This window comes from Musca domestica, unplaced genomic scaffold (assembly GCF_030504385.1).
Source record: "Musca domestica strain aabys unplaced genomic scaffold, Musca_domestica.polishedcontigs.V.1.1 31, whole genome shotgun sequence".
Classification (NCBI taxonomy): Eukaryota; Metazoa; Arthropoda; class Insecta; order Diptera; family Muscidae; genus Musca; species Musca domestica.
Genome location: NW_026712309.1, coordinates 10,750,090 through 10,765,008, shown reverse-complemented (window position 1 = coordinate 10,765,008; position 14,919 = coordinate 10,750,090). Strand labels below are relative to the sequence as shown.

Below are 14,919 nucleotides of genomic sequence, written 5' to 3'. Positions count from 1 at the left end.
CGCATGAAAATAACACTTGCCATGGCGGCATATCCAAAACACTATATAATATACGACAGTATTTCTACTGGATTTCTTAGGTCCGTACCCAAGAACGAAATCTGGAAAAGCATACATATTCATTGTGTTAGATCACAAAACTAAATATGTATTACTAAAATCGATGATAAAGGCAACTGTAACACAAGTGACAAAATTTTTAGTTGAGTATGTATTTTATAAGTTCGGAGTACCGGAATTTATTCGTTCCGAAAACGGAAAACCATTTACTTCCGAAATGTTCAGAGATACCTTGAAATTATTTGGTATAAAACAAATGCAAGTGAACGTGTAAACCAGTCTATACTTTTTAGCATACGAACATACATAAATTCTGATCAGTCTAGGTGGGACGAAAACCTGCCCAAAATCGAGTGTGCCTTGCGATCAACGTAACACGCCTGAACAGGTACATCTCCATATTTTCCCTTAACAGGCTACCAAATGATAACGCATGCAGATGCTTATACAATTTTCCGAAAACTCAGTGCATTAGGATGGTACCATTGATGGTATCCGCCGTTCGCGGAAGCATAGCTGAGTGCTACCGGACGCGTCCACGGGTTGCGGATAGTGGGACGCCCGGTAGATATATCGGGCAGCTGCGAATCAAATAAGAAGTCGCGGACAGCTCAGCGGTTTCTAGGGGGAGAGTCTCGGACTAAATACCCGAGTGCCTGTGATCCCTGGACTCGACGAGGCGGCACTGGCGCCCCTAAACTATCCAGTCAGCGGCCTGGTCCACCGCAACGGACCCCCTAATACTGGGGTGTTACGTAAACCGTGCCCATCAGTATTCCAAGGTTTGCAGTCAGGGTACCGACTGTATTAGAACGGTTGCCTCGTCGATACCTGGGCGCCTCGACGAGTAATAGGCTTAGCTGCCAAGTCCTTACCATGATATGGAGGCTATGTCATGGCGGACCTCGTCACCTCCAATGTCCCGATAACTTATGGAGAACAAAACTAAACAAAAAACAACAACAAAAACAAAAACAGGAACCGTCAAATATTCAACCACCTCTTCGGAGGTGTCGACCCAGGACATGGCCATGGACAAGATTTTAACTTCGGGCGGGGACGTGACTCTGGGAACGTACAGAGACGTAGTATGTGAAAGCATACAGCGACAGAGTGAACAGCTGTCCGCCCTTCTAGAGAAGACCACTCTAAGGCTCAGCCAAGAGAGTGTGCCCTCTGGCTTTGGGAATGACTCACCCCTCTCTGATGATGAACTTGACGTCACCGTCATACCCTCATCTTTGAGGAGTGAGTCAGCTTCAAAAACTGGAGAGAGCACTCAATCTGGGGGGGGGGGTCAACTCCTGTGGAAGGGGTTCCATCGGTACCTACCGATGTGACCAACCTCCGGATCGAGGATGGCGTCGTGGAAAGGGACACTGATGTTCCAACCAACCGCGATGCCTCCGGATCGAAGGAGGTAAAAATTAGGAAGGGTTACAAACGGTCGGTGAGGTACTGTAAGAGCTTCATCGGTCGCGAACCGAGAGGGAACAGAGAGGGAAAAGGCCCTGATTAGGGTGAACATGAAGGCAATAAGGAAGTTCGAGAAGAACCATCCGGAAGTGCCTAAATGTACACTCGAAAAGGACCTTGCCTCTCTCTTTACAGCCCCCGCTAATAAGGTAAGTCCGTCTGAGGATAAGCCAACTAGTGGGGCTGGGGTGAAGGGCAACACCTCTCCCGGCGGTGGAAAGACAGCTTCGGCTGTTGCACCACCAACGGAATCTAGTGTAGCCCCCACCACTTCTAACTCAGGAAAACGGAGGAACAAAGGGAAGGACACCCCTAACGGAAATTCTGCCCCGGTGGAACCAAAGGAGGCCAAATCCTCTTCTCGGGTATCGATGAAGAGAGGACGGTCAACGGAGGAACCACATCCCGAGGCAAAGAAACCGTTAACGGGCAAACTTCCTCCTCCGCCAACTGCGGCTTCTACGCCAGTAGCTGTAGCTGGTAGGGAGGTAGTGGCAAGGCCGGTGCAAGCAGCCTCAGTGGACCCTAGGTCTGCTAAGGCGAAGCCTGCTACCACCAACCCACAACCTTCAAGCCAGACATCAAGGAAGAGGAAACACTCCCAAACCCTGTACCCGGACAATCTCCGTGTAGCGGTCATCGACCGAGCTGAGCCGGAAGGCAAAATCAGCGAAAGTCGGTGGCTTCTCATTGAGGACCGTCTGAGGGAACAAGTTTTCCTGGGGGAGGATCCTTCTAGGTTACAGTTTGGCAGTGCTACCGTCTACAAGGGAGTGAAGGTCATCTGCTGCGAAAATGAGGAGTCAAGGAACTTCCTCGTGACCGCAGTAGCTGGCCTTCAGGGACTTTGGGATGGAAGTGCACTTGCTGCTGTATCCCTGAAGGATATCCCCTGCAGGAGGATTTTGACAGCATGGGTGCCGCCGCCCTCTGTGGACCCGGCACGCGTGCTGACAATATTGGGGAAGCAGAATCCCAATCTCTGCACGGACGGCTGGCGCTTGGTTGGCTCAAGTACGGAGGGAGGGGGCCTGGTCATAAAGGTTTCTGTTGATACTGCTGGCCAGGAATACCTTCAAGCTCGTGTAGGGAAACTGCACTTCGGCACAGGATGGATTCGGTTCCGTCTAACGCCGCTGTCGCAGTAGGAGGCACGAAGCCACAGCTCCTTAGCATTGTGCAGATTAACCTGCATCACTGCAAGGCAGCTGGGGCTGAGCTTCTCCTATCCCTCTCCAAGCTTGAAGTTGACATAGCCCTGGTCCAGGAACCTTACATTTTTAAGAATAAGGTAACTGGGCTAGGGAGTGAGCGGTACATCACCTATGCCACCTCCAATGGGGAAAAGGTTAGAACGTGTATCGTCGCTAAGAAAAACTTAATCTTAATCTTCCTCAACAATTTCAGCGGAGGAGACGTCACGGCGGTCAGATCGGAGACTAGGACGGGCAAAACACTATTCCTCGTTTCCCTGTACCTTCCCTTCGAGCACCCCGACCCACCAGGCCAAGTGGTAGAAGAGCTGGCCTCAGTACTGGGTGGAAAAGGCGGCCTCATCATTGGATGTGATGCAAACGCTCACCACTCTCAATGGGGCAGTAGTAACACCAATGCCAGAGGTGAGTACATTTTTGATTTTATTTTATCTCATAATCTCAAAATCTGTAACCGGGGAAAGGAGGCGACTTTTTGCATTAAGAATAGAGAGGAGGTCATAGATCTCACTCTCACTAACATGGATGAATCACTTATACTGAACTGGAAAGTTTCGACTGAGTGTTCCTTCTCGGACCACCGGAAAATAACATTCCAAATTTCGGTAGAGGGATTGAATCAAAAACCGCATAGGAACCCGAGAAGGGCTCGATGGAATCAATTTGCGGAGCATACCGCACGGATGCTTAAGTCCACTGGTGATTTTCCAGTGGCCTCGGCATCGGATGTGGACGACTCCGTCAAGTTGCTAACAAAGATCCTGATCGGCAGCTATGAAAGAGCCTGTCCGCTAACCTTCCCGGGTAAAAGGCACCAGCCTGTCTGGTGGTCGAAAGACCTAGCTCAGCTCAGGAAGACTAGCAGACGACTATACAATAAGGCCAACAAGACCAAACTGGGTACGGACTGGGAAGCTTATAAACTAGCCTTCAATAAGTACAACAGTGAGATCAAGAAGGCCAAGAGACGGTCTTGGGTGTGTTTTACCGAGTCCATAGATGATGTCAACGCAGCCTCCAGATTCCGTAGAGTACTTTCAAAGGACCCAAAATCCATTGGAAGCATAAAGCGGGCTGATGGTAGCTGGACTGACTCAGGTTTAGAGACTCTCAATCTATTAGCCAGTACTCACTTTCCGAACTGCTCTGATGCGGTATATGACCGATTGGCAACACGGTCTAGTCAGTATAGTGGGACGGAAGATGTGAATCTGACTAATAGTATTGTTAACACCCCCAAGATTTTGTGGGCCATTAACTCATTCAAACCTTTTAAGTCACCGGGTCCAGATGGCATTATCCCCGCCATGCTACAGCATGCGTCGGCGGAGATAATACCAGTCCTGGAGGTGATATTTAAGGCTTGTTTGCGTCTTTCTCACATCCCACTACTGTGGAGGGAAGTTACAGTCACTTACATTCCCAAAGCTGGGAAGCCAAGCCATGTTCTTCCAAAAGACTACAGGCCTATTAGTCTCTCGTCTTTTCTATTGAAATCGCTAGAGAGACTAATAGACATAGAGATCAGATCTCTAATACCCCTGACCTCTGTAAGCACTGCTCAGCACGCCTATATGAAAGGCAAATCTGTTGAGTCAGCGCAGCACGACGTCGTGGGTTATATAGAGAAGAACCTGAACAGCTCATGTTTCACGTTGGCGGCCTTCCTCGATATCGAGGGGGCCTTCAATAATGTTACATTAGAGGCAATTCACAGTTCTCTCGAAAGACTTAGTGTGCCACCACTTCTCGTCGACTGGATTGATGTTATGCTTAGCAGCAGAATCATCAACTCAAGCATCGGGGAGTGTTCTGTTAGGAAAACGGTCACTAGGGGTACTCCACAAGGAGGCGTTTTGTCACCACTGCTTTGGCTTCTGGTGATAAATAACATTCTACTTGATCTGGAACACAGCGGAACAAAGGTCGTGGCTTACGCCGACGATGTGGTCCTGCTGATTGCTGGGAGATTTCCGCAAACTATTACGGATCTTATGCAGGGAGCTCTGGTTAAACTCTCCAGATGGGCGCGCTGCAATGGTTTAGGCGTGAACCCATCTAAAACTGAGCTCGTACTTTTTACAAGGAGGCGGAAAATACCCGTCCTCTCTCTCCCAATGCTGGATGGTGTAACTCTAAGCCTTTCTACGGAAGCAAAATATCTCGGTACCATTCTAGACCAGAAGTTAAGCTGGAAAAGGAATATCGAGGAGCGAGCGAAAAAGGGCTTAAATGCACTTTATTCCTGCAAGAACTCCATAGGAAAGAGTTGGGGGCTTAAACCCCATATTATCCGATGGATATATGAGTCAGTCGTTTGACCAATCCTAACCTATGGCGGACTTGTGTGGTGGCATTCCTTACGGAAAACCACCTTCAGCAAGAATATTGACAAAGTACAAAGAGTCGCATCGCTACTAATTACAGGAGCGGTCAGGAGCACGCCACAATCCGCTCTAGACACCCTACTCAACTTAAAGCCTCTAGGCTTATTTGTAGAGGAACTAGCTGCTAGGTGTGCCCTGCGACTCAACGAATTGGGACAATGGCGGAGTCAACCCTTCGGGCACTCTGTCATTCTTAAGTATGTGGAAAACGTAAGTAATCAGGCTATATCTAGTGACTATATACTCCCTAGGCACAGCTTTGATCTACTTGACATCCGCATACCAAACAGGGATATCTGGTCCCGTGGCACTCCACCTTTCGACGGTATAGCTGTCTATACTGATGGTTCAAAGATGGAAAGTGGAACGGGTGCTGGAGTCTACTGTGAAAGCCTAAGTATCCGAAGATCCTTCAGGCTAAACAGCGATTGCAGCGTTTTTCAGGCAGAAATATTTGCTGTCAGAATGGCCATAGAACTGCTGAATAATAGAATTAACGAACGGGATGGACCGGTGACTATATATGTCGATAGTCAAGCGGCCCTAAAAGCTCTAAATTCTTTCACAATCAAGTCTATGGCTGTTCTGGAGTGCAAGTATGCCCTGGAAAAGTTTAAGACAGTTGTCAAGCTCTGTTGGGTCCCTGGACACTGCAACATATCTGGCAATGAATCTGCCGATGAATTGGCCAGACGCGGATCTGAGTCAGTAGATCTAGAGATCGAGAGCTCAGTGAAGCCACCTTTATGCCACTTCTTTCAAGTACTGCATAAACACTACCTTGGAAGATTTCAACAGAACTGGCCATCTGGAAGGGGATGCATCATCTCCAAAAAGATTTGGCCGGTGAACTCCGAACGGAGATCACGGTCACTCTTGTCCATGACGAAGTTGGACTTGAAGCTTGTGGTGGGTCTAATTACAGGTCATTGCAACATAAAGGCCATGACTTCAAAAGGGGGGGTGACGACACTGAATACTGCAGGCTATGTCAGGACGAGGAAGAAACAGAAACGGTGGAACACTTACTCTGTCATTGTCCTACCCTTATCGGAGTAAGACATAGGCTTCTGGGTAAGCACTTACTGCCTGACCTGTCATGCCTCTCCGAAACAGAACCAGCAGTCATTCTTCAATTAGCCAGAAGACTAAAATGGCTAAGGACGACACGCTGATTACACCGTGGACGCAAACCCACTAGCTCTTCTAATTCTTCTAAATCTTATATTCTACACTAACTATCTTTCTTACCTCACTTCCACTTTTTTTTTTCTAAACTATGATCACAATGAGCCAGTAGGTCTCCAAGTGGAGTGGTTGTTGTTTTTACACAGCCACACATCCTTTAACCTAACCTAACCTACCTGAGTCCGACAAGATGCAAATATTGCACAAGAAAATCAACAAGAATTTACATCAGGCATATGAACGCAATACCCGCTAATATAATAAAAGGAGCCGAATAGTAAATTCTAAACCAGGATAAGAAGTCTTCAGAAAAAACTTTGTCCAAAGTAATTTTACTAAAGGTATAAATGCTAAACTATGCAAACCCTGGTTAAAATGCAGAATTAGAAAAGCGCTTGGCAACTCTTATTATGAGGTCGAGAATATAAACGGTCACTTGATTGGCACAATACACCTCACCAATAAGTAAAATAACTATTCAGGATCATTTAGAATGTTTTTGCAGCTAGACTTCATCATATCTTCTGTGCAATTAATTGATCTACAGTAGAACTTCGATAATTCGTAATTCAAGGGACCATCAAATTTTTACGAATTATCGAAGATTACGAATTAACGAGGTTAAATTAAAAAAATGAATTATCGAGGTTTTTTTATTTATTGAAATATTTATATAAAAACTCAGAAAAAAAATCAAAAACTTCAATTCATATAGCTTAAATAAGTACATTTGATTTAAAAACTTAAATAAATGAAATTAAACATGAAAAAAGTCTGTGATATAAGGTTGTTTAAGGCTATTTTCTCGTATTTTATCTACTGGGTTTTCTATATGTATTAAATAGTTAAATAATGATTCGTCAACAGCATGGTTTGATAAAAAGAGTGTAGTTTTTGAATGGATGATTTAGCATCTTTTTGTGTCACAACTTCTTCGCGATTGCCAACATCATCGTCATCACTTTTTTCATTTTCGACTGAAACTTGATCAAAAATATCGTCATCTCCCAGATTTCCAGTAACACCAAGCTCATTATCAACATTTACGTATTCTTCAAAGGTAACGACATTCTCGGAATTAAAAGGAATACGTTGGAATTCGTTATTGATATTTACAATCGGTTCATCGGATACATTGTAGATCACATCCTTAACAAAACCGCAAGCTCGGAAACAATTTTGAATACACGTTTGGCTTATGTTCATCCAAGCTTTATAAGCCATAAGCATAGATGTATGTAGTGTCAATACAAATTCTCTTTTCTCATCTATACAACTTACTAGGTTACTTGTCACCATATCTTGGCGGTATAATGTTTTAAAAATTTTAATTATACCCTTATCCAAAGGCTGCAGGACGGAAGTAGTGTTAGGCGGTAAGAACTCTACCTTAATATAGCTAAGATCGGGGTACATGTTGTGTGCAGTGCAATTGTCAACGAATAAAACAATCTTTCTGTTTTGACTCTTCATGCTATTGTCCAACATTTGAAGTCATTCGTTAAATATTTCAGTTGTCATCCAAGCTTTTTTATTGTACCGGTATTCTACTGGGAAAGTTCTTATGTTCTTAAAGCACCTGGGCTTTTCTGACTTTCCAATCAATAGAGGCTTTAGTTTTTCCGTGCCATCCATGTTTGCAGCAAATAGTAGTCACTCTTTCTTTGCTGTGTTTTCCACCAGACACTTATCATCCTTAAAGCAAAAAGTGCGATCTGGTAAGCATTTATAAAATAGTCCAGTCTCATCTGCGTTAAAAATGTCATTGGCATCTTAATCTTTTATGAGTGCCTTAAGTTTTTCTTTCCCTTCTAAGCAAACATTTTCGTCGACGGCAGCACTTTTTCCACATATTTTTTTATACGTGATGTTGTTTCGTTTTTTTTACCTTATCAAGCCAGCCGTTACTTGCTTTAAAATTGTTCATATTTAGCTTTTTGGCGAAAACAATTGGCCTTTTCCATTAATAATAGGCCTGAAACTAGCAAATTAGACACTCGGCATTGTCTAAACCATAAAACTAAAGCCTTATCTACATCGGGATACTCTGGTAATTTTTGCCGTTTTGCTTTGCTGCTAGGAGATTGCAAAATGAAATCTCTCTTTTTTAATATTGAAGTAAGCGTTGATGGAGCGATTTCAAATTGTTTAGCCACGACAATTTTTTTGCTCCATTATCAACTGCTTCAATAATGTTTTGTTTTTGCGACAAAGACAAAGTTTTGTTCGTACGTTTGCTTACCATTCTATGTTCCGCTCTCCTTCTTGTCACACCACCACTGAGTGAGAACAAACTGACAATGAAACACACACACAACATCATAAAGAAAAATTAACGGTAAAAGCCGTTGACTGCGCTAAGTGATTGTGTAATTTCGCAAGAATTGTAGACGGTATGCATTTGGTGCGTTAACAGTTGTAATAAAAAGATATTAACAACAAAATTATAACATTTTTATGAAATTATAATTTGTTTTGAGATGAAGAATTTACGAATTATCGAGGGGACCAAAATGCGTGTAAATTTTACGAAATATCGAGATTTTTTCAAGGGACCGACAGTTTGTTACGAATTATCGAAGATTACGAATTATCGAGGTACGAATTATCGAAGTTCTACTGTACCTAAAAAAAAAGAAATGCGTTAGTAAAATGAGCTAAAAAAAACTTGAGCCTGAAAAGAAAGAAAACAAAGAAAATTAGAATATTCAAACGATATTAATGACATAAGTAACTTATCTTGCTTCTGGAAATGGTTGTATGTGACGCCCTTAGCCTTAGCCTTAGCTGTACAAAGTATGTGCCACATATTGAGGTAACAAGCAATGTTTCCACAAGCTAACATGATGACATGACCACACAGTATTATCATAGAAAATTTTTCTAAAAAGAGGAAAACAAAAAAATTAAGATAGCTTATTCAAACATCGTAATTTGATAGTTTATTAATGATGTTTGGATCCTTTTTCATTTTTCCCTTCTTTTATAAGTCTCTACGATTTTACACAAATAATTAACATTGTTATCATTCTGAAAACACAAAAAAAAGAACCATAACTATATCACTGACATTTGGGCATATACACTCACAAAAAGAAATGTATCACCTGATTCGATATAAAAAGTATCCTTTATCTATGTTTGTTTCTTTTTTGGCACTTTATTGAAATTATACCCTTCTCTTTATGAACTGCAAGAATTCCTTTTTTTGCCAAGTTAACTTTCCGCCACATTGTTTGTATAAGAATACACCACACAGGTAATTTCCAACGTTTTTCTTTCCGCAAAAATTTGTCGTCATATTATGTCATAATCTTCATATACACCTTTCGTCTGCACGATTCTCATATGAACACTCAGCCACATTCATTCATTATCCCACACATCAGCAGTTATGTATCTGTAAAAAAACACAAAAGTTGTTGCGGGGCCCACCGAATGACTAAGTCCGGCCTTGCACACAATAAAAATTTTGCGTAATATAATAAAAGGAGCCGAATAGTAAATTCTAAACCAGGATAAGAAGTCTTCAGAAAAAACTTTGTCCAAAGTAATTTTACTAAAGGTATAAATGCTAAACTATGCAAACCCTGGTTAAAATGCAGAATTAGAAAAGCGCTTGGCAACTCCTTTTATGAGGTCGAGAATATAAACGGTCACTTGATTGGCACAATACACCTCACCAATAAGTAAAATAACTATTCAGGATCATTTAGAATGTTTTTGCAGCTAGACTTCATCATATCTTCTGTGCAATTAATTGATCTACAGTAGAACTTCGATAATTCGTAATTCAAGGGACCATCAAATTTTTACGAATTATCGAAGATTACGAATTAACGAGGTTAAATTAAAAAAATGAATTATCGAGGTTTTTTTATTTATTGAAATATTTATATAAAAACTCAGAAAAAAAATCAAAAACTTCAATTCATATAGCTTAAATAAGTACATTTGATTTAAAAACTTAAATAAATGAAATTAAACATGAAAAAAGTCTGTGATATAAGGTTGTTTAAGGCTATTTTCTCGTATTTTATCTACTGGGTTTTCTATATGTATTAAATAGTTAAATAATGATTCGTCAACAGCATGGTTTGATAAAAAGAGTGTAGTTTTTGAATGGATGATTTAGCATCTTTTTGTGTCACAACTTCTTCGCGATTGCCAACATCATCGTCATCACTTTTTTCATTTTCGACTGAAACTTGATCAAAAATATCGTCATCTCCCAGATTTCCAGTAACACCAAGCTCATTATCAACATTTACGTATTCTTCAAAGGTAACGACATTCTCGGAATTAAAAGGAATACGTTGGAATTCGTTATTGATATTTACAATCGGTTCATCGGATACATTGTAGATCACATCCTTAACAAAACCGCAAGCTCGGAAACAATTTTGAATACACGTTTGGCTTATGTTCATCCAAGCTTTATAAGCCATAAGCATAGATGTATGTAGTGTCAATACAAATTCTCTTTTCTCATCTATACAACAATCGGGATACTCTGGTAATTTTTGCCGTTTTGCTTTGCTGCTAGGAGATTGCAAAATGAAATCTCTCTTTTTTAATATTGAAGTAAGCGTTGATGGAGCGATTTCAAATTGTTTAGCCACGACAATTTTTTTGCTCCATTATCAACTGCTTCAATAATGTTTTGTTTTTGCGACAAAGACAAAGTTTTGTTCGTACGTTTGCTTACCATTCTATGTTCCGCTCTCCTTCTTGTCACACCACCACTGAGTGAGAACAAACTGACAATGAAACACACACACAACATCATAAAGAAAAATTAACGGTAAACGCCGTTGACTGCGCTAAGTGATTGTGTAATTTCGCAAGAATTGTAGACGGTATGCATTTGGTGCGTTAACAGTTGTAATAAAAAGATATTAACAACAAAATTATAACATTTTTATGAAATTATAATTTGTTTTGAGATGAAGAATTTACGAATTATCGAGGGGACCAAAATGCGTGTAAATTTTACGAAATATCGAGATTTTTTCAAGGGACCGACAGTTTGTTACGAATTATCGAAGATTACGAATTATCGAGGTACGAATTATCGAAGTTCTACTGTACCTAAAAAAAAAGAAATGCGTTAGTAAAATGAGCTAAAAAAAACTTGAGCCTGAAAAGAAAGAAAACAAAGAAAATTAGAATATTCAAACGATATTAATGACATAAGTAACTTATCTTGCTTCTGGAAATGGTTGTATGTGACGCCCTTAGCCTTAGCCTTAGCTGTACAAAGTATGTGCCACATATTGAGGTAACAAGCAATGTTTCCACAAGCTAACATGATGACATGACCACACAGTATTATCATAGAAAATTTTTCTAAAAAGAGGAAAACAAAAAAATTAAGATAGCTTATTCAAACATCGTAATTTGATAGTTTATTAATGATGTTTGGATCCTTTTTCATTTTTCCCTTCTTTTATAAGTCTCTACGATTTTACACAAATAATTAACATTGTTATCATTCTGAAAACACAAAAAAAAGAACCATAACTATATCACTGACATTTGGGCATATACACTCACAAAAAGAAATGTATCACCTGATTCGAAATAAAAAGTATCCTTTATCTATGTTTGTTTCTTTTTTGGCACTTTATTGAAATTATACCCTTCTCTTTATGAACTGCAAGAATTCCTTTTTTTGCCAAGTTAACTTTCCGCCACATTGTTTGTATAAGAATACACCACACAGGTAATTTCCAACGTTTTTCTTTCCGCAAAAATTTGTCGTCATATTATGTCATAATCTTCATATACACCTTTCGTCTGCACGATTCTCATATGAACACTCAGCCACATTCATTCATTATCCCACACATCAGCAGTTATGTATCTGTAAAAAAACACAAAAGTTGTTGCGGGGCCCACCGAATGACTAAGTCCGGCCTTGCACACAATAAAAATTTTGCGTGGAAAGGCCTTAGGCTGAGACCTTTTTTCTCCCCGTGGCGGTCTCAAGTCTACGCAAAAAAATTGGGTAACCATAGGATGGTGGTATGGTTATCCATGCCCAGCGATAATTGTTTTGCTTTGGGTGGTAAAGGTGACCTCGGTCTCTGCCACCAATGTATATCTTTTTGTTTGTTTGTTTAAAAAGACTAGTGAAATGCCTGGGTATGCTCGTCCAGGACTTTTGCGTTGATTGCCGGAATTCCACATGTGAAGGGATGCAGCAGTTCTCATCTTCCATGTAGGTGCGACCCGGAAGGACGGGAAGCATGTCCATGAAGAGTTATGAATTCTTCGGCATTTCTTCACATGTGGGATGTGGGATAGCTGAAAAAGAAGAAAGGAATTATATTAATAAAAGTAAAATAACCAACAAATTAGAACGATACAGCTTGCCGCCTGAAAAATATGAAACTATAGATCAGCTGTTGTTTGGTTTACGACAATCACACGGGTGTGACAGCACGAAAAGGATTTGCCAACCGCAAACATTTAATTGGAAGGAAAATGGTGACACGCTATTACCTACAGGGTGGCCGTGCTCTCTTTAATAATATTTAGGAGAACATTTCACTCTTAGATTTGGAGTGAAACTGAATTTTTAGAAAGGGACAATTTCATTAGAATTAGAAAAGAATAACTGTTGGATTTATTTTTGTATTTTTGTTTAAACAAAATTTTATAAAGACATTTGGCTGTAGTATTAAGGATTTTTGTTAGTATTAGGAAATGTTTTTCAATAAATATGATATGACTAATATAGTATAAAAAGATGTGTTAAACAAAAAAAAAATGGAGGATTAGAAGGATGAGGTAAGTGATGTGTGTGGGCAGTTTATAAGGGGTCACTATGAGTATGATAGGAAATCAGTGATCATGGTAGAGTGGGCGAACTTAAAGCCATCGGGTTGAGGTTTCACTGGTGTTGTTGCAGTTTTATTTTAAATTGCGTTTGATCAGTTTCCTATTTTTTTTGGGACTACGCCCGAGAGAGAAAGGACTGGGTTGGCCGGAGTCTGAATGGGAATCATCCCCAAGCCGCCTCGTGGCGCACGTAACAGTATGGCGCCCACTTTTAAATGATTGATCCACGCGAGACAGGTCAGCGAGATAGTGGTTGATGAGACGAGCGGTGAACATAACGTTTTGGAAAATATGTCAGAAACAAAGGACGTATCGGCCATCCGCTTTGAGAGGCAACACAACCCGAATCTAACATGCTGGAACTGCAAAAAGTCAGGTCATATTTTCCGGGAATGTGAAGATACTGTCCGTTCCCTATTTTGTTACAAATGCGGCAATCCTGGTACTACGACTCCGAAATGTCGTTTATGCCAATCGGGAAACCGAAACAGGGGCGTGGAGAGTCAAGGGGGGCCACGTCCGACCGAAAACCCCTAATTGCCAAACAAGGGCTTCAGAAAGATTCCAAGCCAAATACAACATCAAGACATTTATTACTAGAAGAGCATAACCGTTTTAACCCAGGAATGAGGCATTACCAATCTTTCGAGGATAGAAAAACCCATTACGAGAAAGTCCGGGAAAGAATAATGTCCGAAAGGGAATCCATTAATTTTAAGGAATCTAAAATTCATTAATTAAGAAAAAAATTCAAAGACAAAAGAAAGGAAATAAATTTAATTGTAGATTCAGTCAAAAATATAGATCATGTGGATCATAGAATATATGCAGAGGTCGAAATCAACGGTGTAGAAGAACAGGGTCTATTGGATACTGGGGCTTCAGTCAGCATCATGGGAAAAGGCTGTCGTGTCGTTCCTCGACCAAGTGGGAAAACCAATGTTTTCCACGGTTAAAACTGCCGCGGGACAACCACATAGGATATTAGGCAAGATCACACTTAATGTTACATACAAGGACAGAACCCAGAGCTTAGATTTATATTTATGCCATGATTTGGAACAGGAATTGTACTTGGGAATCGACTTCTGGCGACTGTATGATCTAGTACCGGACTGGATAGAAATTAATGAGCTAACGATAGAGAACATACCGAAAGAGATACTCGTAGATGAAACATATAAATTGAATCCCCATATGCTATCCACCGTACAACAACAACCACTCGACGAGGTCATGAAGAACTTTGCGATGTTTGAAGCAAATGGTCTCGGTAAAACACACCTGGAGAAACATACGATTCAATTGATAAATGGGGCACAAGCCGTCAAGGATCGTCATTATCCGTTATCTCCTGCCGCCCAGGCGTTGATTTAAAATTCGCCTTCTGGTAGATAGAGCTCGACGAGGATAGCAAAGCTTGCACTGAGTTTACAGTTCCCGGAAGGCCATTATACCAATTCAGACTTATGTCATTCGGCCTCTGTAACGCAGCGCAGCGCTTATGCAGACTAATGGATAAGGTTATTCCTCAACAATTAAAAGAACATGTTTTTGTTTATCTGGAACAAACCTCACTATAGGAATGAAAAAATCGCAATTTTGCTTCAAAGAAATTAGGTACTTAGGGTTCATCGTAGGCAAGGCCAATTGAAGACAGACCCGGATAAGGTAAAGGCGATTAGAAACATGACGGTACCGCGCAATCCCCGAGAAGTCAGAAGCTTTATGGGAACAGCGGGCTGGTA

The 14,919-nt window shown here is 41.0% G+C and overlaps 1 pseudogene; it reads right to left on the bottom strand.

Moving 5' to 3' along the window:
* Window positions 1-7,436: 7,436 nt before the first annotated feature.
* Window positions 7,437-13,865, bottom strand: LOC109613878 (tigger transposable element-derived protein 6-like; annotated as a pseudogene).
* Window positions 13,866-14,919: the final 1,054 nt, after the last annotated feature.